General features: G+C 38.5%; 1 long non-coding RNA gene across 1 annotated transcript in view; it reads left to right on the forward strand.

Annotated features, from left to right (window-relative positions):
- Positions 1-7334, forward strand: part of LOC111819576 (uncharacterized) — a 10340-nt gene extending 3006 nt beyond the window's left edge. Inside the window, exons 2-4 of the long non-coding RNA XR_002823168.1 lie at positions 6262-6349; positions 6472-6703; positions 7036-7334. This is a non-coding gene — a long non-coding RNA (uncharacterized LOC111819576). The remainder of the gene's footprint in view (positions 1-6261; positions 6350-6471; positions 6704-7035) is intronic.
- Positions 7335-7615: the final 281 nt, after the last annotated feature.

Genomic DNA, 7615 nt, shown 5'->3' on the forward strand with positions numbered 1-7615 from the left:
CGGGCTCTCTTTCTTCCAGATTCCGAATCAGAAGACTGAAAGAATTGATCTAGCAAGGCAGGACCCTCTCTCCTCCTTAGGAGGCCAGAAGAGAGGAGCAGAGCTGATATAAACAATTACACCTTAATATATATTTTCCCTTTTCATAGCTGATTCCCTTTCACAGCCAACTAAATGTTTACTAATGTTGTGTCTTGATGAGTGTGACATATATTAATGATGTAAATCTGGCAGTAACAAAACACCGAGTTGCGAGGTGAGAGTAACGCTGGCTGTGATGGTTAAGGTTATGTGTCACCTCGGCTGGGCCGTGATTCTCATTGGTTTGGCAGTTATGCAATGATGTAATTTGGTAGTTATGTAATGACACAGCCATCCTCCGTTTTTGTGATCTGATGTAGTCATCCCCCATTTTCGTACGATGCCGATTTTCACATAACGACCTGATCTTTAGAACCTAACCATGTCGATGAGTGAGGCATGGGTATAGGGTCGCTATGAGTCGGAATCCACTCAACGGCAATGGGTTTGGTTTTTGGTGTTTTGAGTGTAGTTTGTTTTCAGTACAAGTGGTTTGTTTTGAAAACCGTGATAGGGCTGGGACTTTATAATCACATACGTACCCAAAAGTCATATAGAACATAACTCATTCACACTAACAAAATCTGTGAGTAACCTCCAAAACTGGGATGTATTTTCCACTAAATAACTCTGTAACTCTTTAATATCTTCTATTCCTTTGAAATCAGACAAGTTTATCATTGAAAACAGAAGAGTTTCAGGTACGATCTTCTCAATCTGCATGTCAAATTTGAGTCTGAATACAAAACCATTAATTTTCTCACTTTTGTAGTGGACCTGGAAGGTTCAGGGAAATGTGTGCAGCCTTTGGGGACCACTGGAGGTCCAGCAAGTGGGATCTAAGACTTTTTTAATCCCCAAAATACTTTAATACAGTTCTTCAGGAATTTCCAGAACCTAGCCATTTGGCTAAATTAAAACAAACTAAACCTCCCTTCTTTGCTTCAGCTTAAAATAAACACACACACACACACACACTCACTGGCAATGGTTAAAAAACATAAGCATAAAGAAAATTTGTAATCTTTATTACTTTCTCCATTACATCATGCAATAAAACTGGCTTCCAAAAGTCCCAACACAAACTCTCTTGATAAATGAGGCAATGGAAACTGGGCATACCAGCATCCTATTAACTGTTCACACCCTGCCCCCTGCCCCAAAAGTGCCCCATGTTTTCCAAGAGAAAATGTTTTTATTAAACTTCTTAGATTCTTTAAGGTAATTGGTTAGGATTTGTTAATCCATTTGAACTAGGTTAGGAGAATGTACAGGTTCTAATACTTAGGTGGGGGCCGCACACTCTGGGCTCAGGTAAAGCTTCACGTTGGAAACCCCTGGTGTAAAATTTCCCTGCTTGGCAGGGGAGGTGCCGTTGTTGTTGGGTTTCTTTGACAACAATCTTCTGTTCTCCATACAGAGAAGTGACTTATTTGTAACTAGTGCATAAACTCCCACCCTTATTCAGTGTAGCAATAAATTAGGATTATAGGCATGTGCAATTAGCAAAATGTTCAGAAATATCGTAAAAGAAAGCACTGCTTGAAATATAACCTTCATTCAACAGTATTTCTTTAAAGGTACAATGGTAAGTAGGTTTCAAAACACAAATCCCTTCATGAACAACGTAAAGCATGCTTTTATTTAGAAAAAAAAATCCACTTATTTTTCTTTGTCTTTGATCTTTTCAGTCTGTTTTGTAGTGGTGCTGATGCGTGAAGATGCGGAGGGAGGATTGGATGCCTTTTTGAGGGCCAACTTCTGCATAACCTTTTTGGACTCCACACCATGTCAAAAACTTGTGCTAAGGCACTGGGGACAATGAGTCAGAGAGGTTCAACAGATGAATAAATAAGTTGCTCACAATCTAATGGAAGATGGAGGCATGTGAATAACCTCCTTGACGTATGCAAATTGCATTATTTATGCCACATAAAGGCAATAGTGTTGTAGGTATGTAAAAGGGATTAGATGTGATTGGACTCCCAGCTGAAAGGAGGTTTCACAGACTCGTGAGTGCGTCATTGCAAACCTTCCTTACTACTTTTTAAATGTAGGCAAGTGAAGGGAGAGGCCATAAGCATAAAGAAGTTGCTTCTAAGGCAGAGTCATTCCTTTGATGCGGGCAACCTCAATCGCTCGACAGAGATGGCTAGAATTAATCAAATTCACACAGCAAGTCCTGACATTTGATGCTGTAATTAGTGGTGATTATGGGTAAGCTTTAAAAATCTGCTTCGTCAGCAGATGATCCAATGAGATGATACCATAAAGAGCATGTTCCCACCCCACCCCGGACAAAGGAGGAGCTCAAAACATGGAACTAACTTTAGTGCATAATAATTGTTTGCAATGTGGTTGGCAAAACTGTTTTGTTATGGTGCTTATAGGATTGCTTTAGGGAGATAATTGCAGGTCATGTTTTTCTTGGCCCTATAGGAAGGCTTCAGCTAACTCTTTTTGTGACACAAAAAGCAATCGGTTGGTTGATAGATAGTTATTGAGAGCTATCACTGAGTCAGCTCCGACTCATGTTGACCTTACATATAACAGAATGAAACATTGCCCTGTCCTGCGCCTTCCCCCTAATCTTTCTCATTTTCATGCCCGTTGTTGCAGCCACCATGTCAATCCATCTACACAGGATTTCCCTTGTTTCTGCTGACTTTCCACTTTACCAATCATGTTGTCCTTCGATAGATACATATACACATTTATCCATACATACAGAGATTTTTGGCAGATTATTTTTCAGTGTTTTTACACTAGCCTAACCGTGGTGGTGCAATGGTTAAGCACTCAGCTGCTAACTGAAAGGTTGGGGTTCGAACACGCAGGAGAAAGACCTGGTGGTCTGCTCTGGAAAAGATTGCAGCCAAGAAAACCCTATCGGGCAGTTCTACTCTGCCACATGGGGTCGCTATGAGTCAAAATGCTATGACTCGACAGCACGCAACACCAACAAAATGCTCACAAATAATTTCTTTTTTCTAAAGGAAAGTTGGTAAGAGTAATAATTTAGCTGTGACCTATATCACTAGCAGAGTCCCAGCGTGATGCAAACAGTTAATGCATGCAGCTGCTAACCAAAAGGTTGGAAGTTCAAGTCTACCCAGAAGTGCCTCTCAAGAAAGACCTGGTGATCTACTTCCAAATAATCATCCACTGAAAACCTACAGAGATGTCATGGGGTCACTGTGAGTTGGAGTTGGCTTGCTGGCAACTTTTTTTTTTTTTTTTTTTTTTAATATATCACTAGAAACAAATGAAATGTAATGGTGGAGATGGAGGGGAAGGTGCAGGGGTAATGTGTGGAATGAAACAGTAGAACAAAATTGGGTTGGTAATTTTCTGTTTTGTTTTTATTTTGTTTTTAATTACAGACATGGAAATGCTGAACTCTCATAGTGCTGAGGAAACAAAATAAATTGAAAGAATAATACTCCTCACCAGATGTTCCGTATGAATATTAAATGTTATATGAATGTGTGCACAATTCTAGGATGTTTAAATATCTCAAAGCAACAGCTATTGGGGGAATATAATTCACTCATCTTCTGATATGTATGTGTAGCCTATGCTAAATTCATTGGGATTTTTCCAACTGTATATAATTTGGAAGCCCTAAAATTAAGTGATAACCATTTATTTTGGATTTTCTGCAATGATACTGATTTCTTCCAATTTTTTTACTTTTAAGACAGTTAATTCATTAAATACATAACTAAATAGTTAAAAATATTTTGGTTTGTAGGATTAGTCATGTATTTATGTTCACAAATCAGAAAAGAACGATCTAGAATAGACTTTTTAAAAGGAGTAAGCCAAAGGCTCCAGTTTTCTTCTCGCTTTTACACTCATTTCCTTGATGTTTGAACTCATCATCTCATGGCTCTGAATACTGTCTGTGTGCTTTTCTCCCCATTGCTGTTACAGAGTAGAACAGCTCCATAGGGTTTTCTTGGCCGTACTTTTTATGTAAGCAGATCACCAGGTCTTTCTTCTGTGGTACCACTGGGTGGGTTCAAACCACCAACCTTTAGGTTAATAGTTGAACTCAAACTGCTCCCCCCTACCCAGGGATCCTGTCTATGTGCTAAAGACTCCCAAATTAGTATTTCCAACTCCAGACTTTCCTCTGAACTCTGAACTTGTATATCCAACAGTTTAATGAACATCTTCACTTGAATGTCTGATAACCAAAACTGAATGTTGCCATCAAGTCGATTCCAACTCATTGCAATGTCTGTAGGACAGAGAAGAACTGCCCCATAGGGCTTCCAAGGCTGTAATCTTTATGGAAGCAGACTGCCACATCTTTCTCCGACGGAGTGGCTGTTGGGTTTGAACCACCAACCTTTCAGTTAGCAGATGCGTGCTTAACCAGGGATGGATTACCCAGTAAGCAAGGTAAGCACATGCTCAGGGCATCAACAGAACAAGGTTACCAGTTGTCCAAAATAAAGACTGATAGATACCAAGCAGACAGCACACAAGAAAAAGTGAGTGCTGCAGTATAAGGGAACTGGCAGGGCACTAAATAAAATTAATACCAATTCAAGAGTGTAAGAACGTGCAGACCAGAAATTAAGTTTACACAGGGTCATGAGGGCGCCCGTGCGCAAGGTTGTTTAAGTTATGAGGCCCCTACCACTTCAACACCTTTGTTAACATCTGTCTCCTATGGTCTCCTCCCATGTAATTGAAACTCCTTATCTTGGTTGGTGTCTTAGGCTGGGTTCTTTAGAGAAGCAAAACCAGTAAAGCATATACATATATACAGAGAAAGGGATTTATATTAAGGAAATGGCTCACACAGTTGTAGAGGCTGGAAAGTCCCAAGTCCGTGGGTCAGGCTTCTCCTGATGCACATAGCCACAGGGGCTGGCGAACCGAAGATTGGCAGGTCGGAGAGTAAGGCTCTTGTTCACAGGCTGTGAAGATTGATGAACCCAAAGATCTGCAGGCAAGACCACAGGTAAGCTGCTAGCTCAAGTCCCAAGAACTGGAAATTAGATGAAAAGGAGCCAGCTGCAGGATCTAGAACGTGTGAAAGTCCACAAGCCTTGCCAGAATATCCACTTATATTCAATGCAGGCCGTACGCCCAAGGAAACTCCCTATCAATTGATTGGCTACTCACAGTAGATCCCATCATGGAGGTGATCACACAATATCAAATATCATCATGGAAGTGATCACACCATTACACAACTATCAAATCACTGAGGATCATGGCCCAGCCGAGTTCATGCACAACCTTAACCATTACAGTGGATCTCTTGGGACTATACTATTTCTTTCTAATAAATAAGTGGTGGGGTGGTCTGTCGAGTCTAACTCTTGCTACATTCACCCAATATGCAACTGGATCCAACATGAGCCATTACTGGGCAAGGGCAGATTATATTAATAGATAACAGGTCTCTGATCCATTTTGAGAGAACCATTTTGTACATCCATGTCTGCTGATCCAGCGACTCCAGCCAGGAGAACCAGCCGTGCTCTTGCTGCAATACAAACACAAGGATATGATCTTGCCAAGTCCTGGTAAACAATCAATGGAAATTCCAGTGTCAGATGATGTGCAAAAGTGAGGGAACTTGAATAAATCAGCCATTGCAATGAATTCAATCAAGTTACTTTTTAACTGTGTAACATTTATGTACAGAGTTATGTCCTAAGTTTTGTAAACAAAATTTATAACTTTAAAATATGTTTGGAATACATGTGGATGCAATCTAGCATAATTTAATATAATGCTAACATGGGTAATAATTTAACATAATACTAACATAGCAAACATTGGAAATATTAATATCTAACACAAAAAGTTTTAATTTATGGATCAAGTGAGTTTCATTTTTTGTTGTCGCGAGGGACACAGTGTTTGATATTACTGTATATATGCTAATAAACGAGGTGTTAGGCACATTAAGAAGATGCAAAATTTAATATTTATTTATTGTGCAAAGTGTTTCTGTTTTGCAACAATGAGTGTGTTTCTAAATTCGTCTTCCAAGAAAGCAACAAAGGGCATTTATCGGAACGTTACATTTATATTTTATCAGAATATTTACGTATCTCTATGTAAGGAAATCGAACGGTTCCTCAAAGAAATAAATGAATACTTAGATAATAAAAATTATATACATTTATTTTATTTTCCATTTCCCTTCAGACTTACTTGTAAGAAATTGATTGGTATTGCTATGGTAAGAGAAACAAACTTGCTCCTCGAGAAGTGGTGCTATTGTTACATCAATTATGTACGTATCTCCGTATCTCCGAATATGGGAGTTGAACAATTCTGCAAAGAAGTAAAATGTACATTTCATAAATTTTGTATAGGATAACAATTGTGTTTTCCTTTTCATTTCTGATCGATCAGGTATAATGTCACATTCAGTTCTCTCATCAACCACATAAGAACGCGCCAGTGGCACTGTAAGCACATAACTTGTGATGCATCTGGTCCTGTCCTGCGCAAAGCGAACCAAAATGCATCTTCAAATTGAGCATACCCTTGTATTTATATCATATTCTTTGCGATCACTCTCGCCTCTGTTGAGTATCGGCAGTAGTCCACTGAACTGTGAAGACGTAGCATCAAAGGACAGAAAGTGAGTGCATGAGTTTTTAAGTATTATTTCAGGACAAAAAAACACTCATGGAGATCTGCAAAAGGCCTGCCAACAAACGTTATATGACAAACAAATGAAATTATTTCCAACTACCTTGTAAATTTTATTTCTTTTTACTATCTCAGGTTTGAAGAACAAAATTACATGTTCCAAATAAGTTTTTTACTTACTGATTTTCAAATATAAATTTTCATGTTAATGTCCAAATTTGAATATAAATTTTATTTTATAAATTTTATTTATTTTCAGTTATTCAAATTTATTTGCTATGGTAGAACCAAATTTAAAAAGTGTCATAATTTTATATCCAGGTAAAGTGAAATGGCAATAACTAAGTAGAGCATAAAAACAAAAGCTTACAGAAGATAAAAAGAAAAGGATTTGTGAGTCCCTAAAGACAATTCCAAAATTAACTTCCTTTTTAAAACATAATCAGAAAAGACTTTTTCCATTGAATATCAAGTTTAATGAGTGCAATTGTTTTATTAGTACTGTTAGTGCTGAAATTAGGCCTCTTTAAAGTGTTAAAAGCAAAGATGCCACCTTGACGGCTAAGGTGCGCCTGACCCAAGCCATAGTGTTTTCAATCGCTTCATATGCATGTGAAAGCTGAACGATGAATAAGGAAGACCAAAGAAGAACTGATGCCTGTGAATGATGGTGTTGGTGAAAAATATTGAATAGACCATGGACTGCCAAAAGAATGAACAGATCTGTCTTGGAAAAAGTACAACCAGAATGCTCCTTAGAAGCAAAGATGTCTTACATACTTGGGACATGTTATCAGGAGATATCAATCCCTGGAGAAGGACATCATGCTTGGTAAAGTAGAGGATCAGCAAAGAAAACAAAGACCCTCAACGAGATGGATTGACACAGTGGCTGCAACAG

This window comes from Trichechus manatus, unplaced genomic scaffold (assembly GCF_000243295.1).
Source record: "Trichechus manatus latirostris isolate Lorelei unplaced genomic scaffold, TriManLat1.0 scaffold00012, whole genome shotgun sequence".
In the NCBI taxonomy this organism is placed as follows: Eukaryota; Metazoa; Chordata; class Mammalia; order Sirenia; family Trichechidae; genus Trichechus; species Trichechus manatus.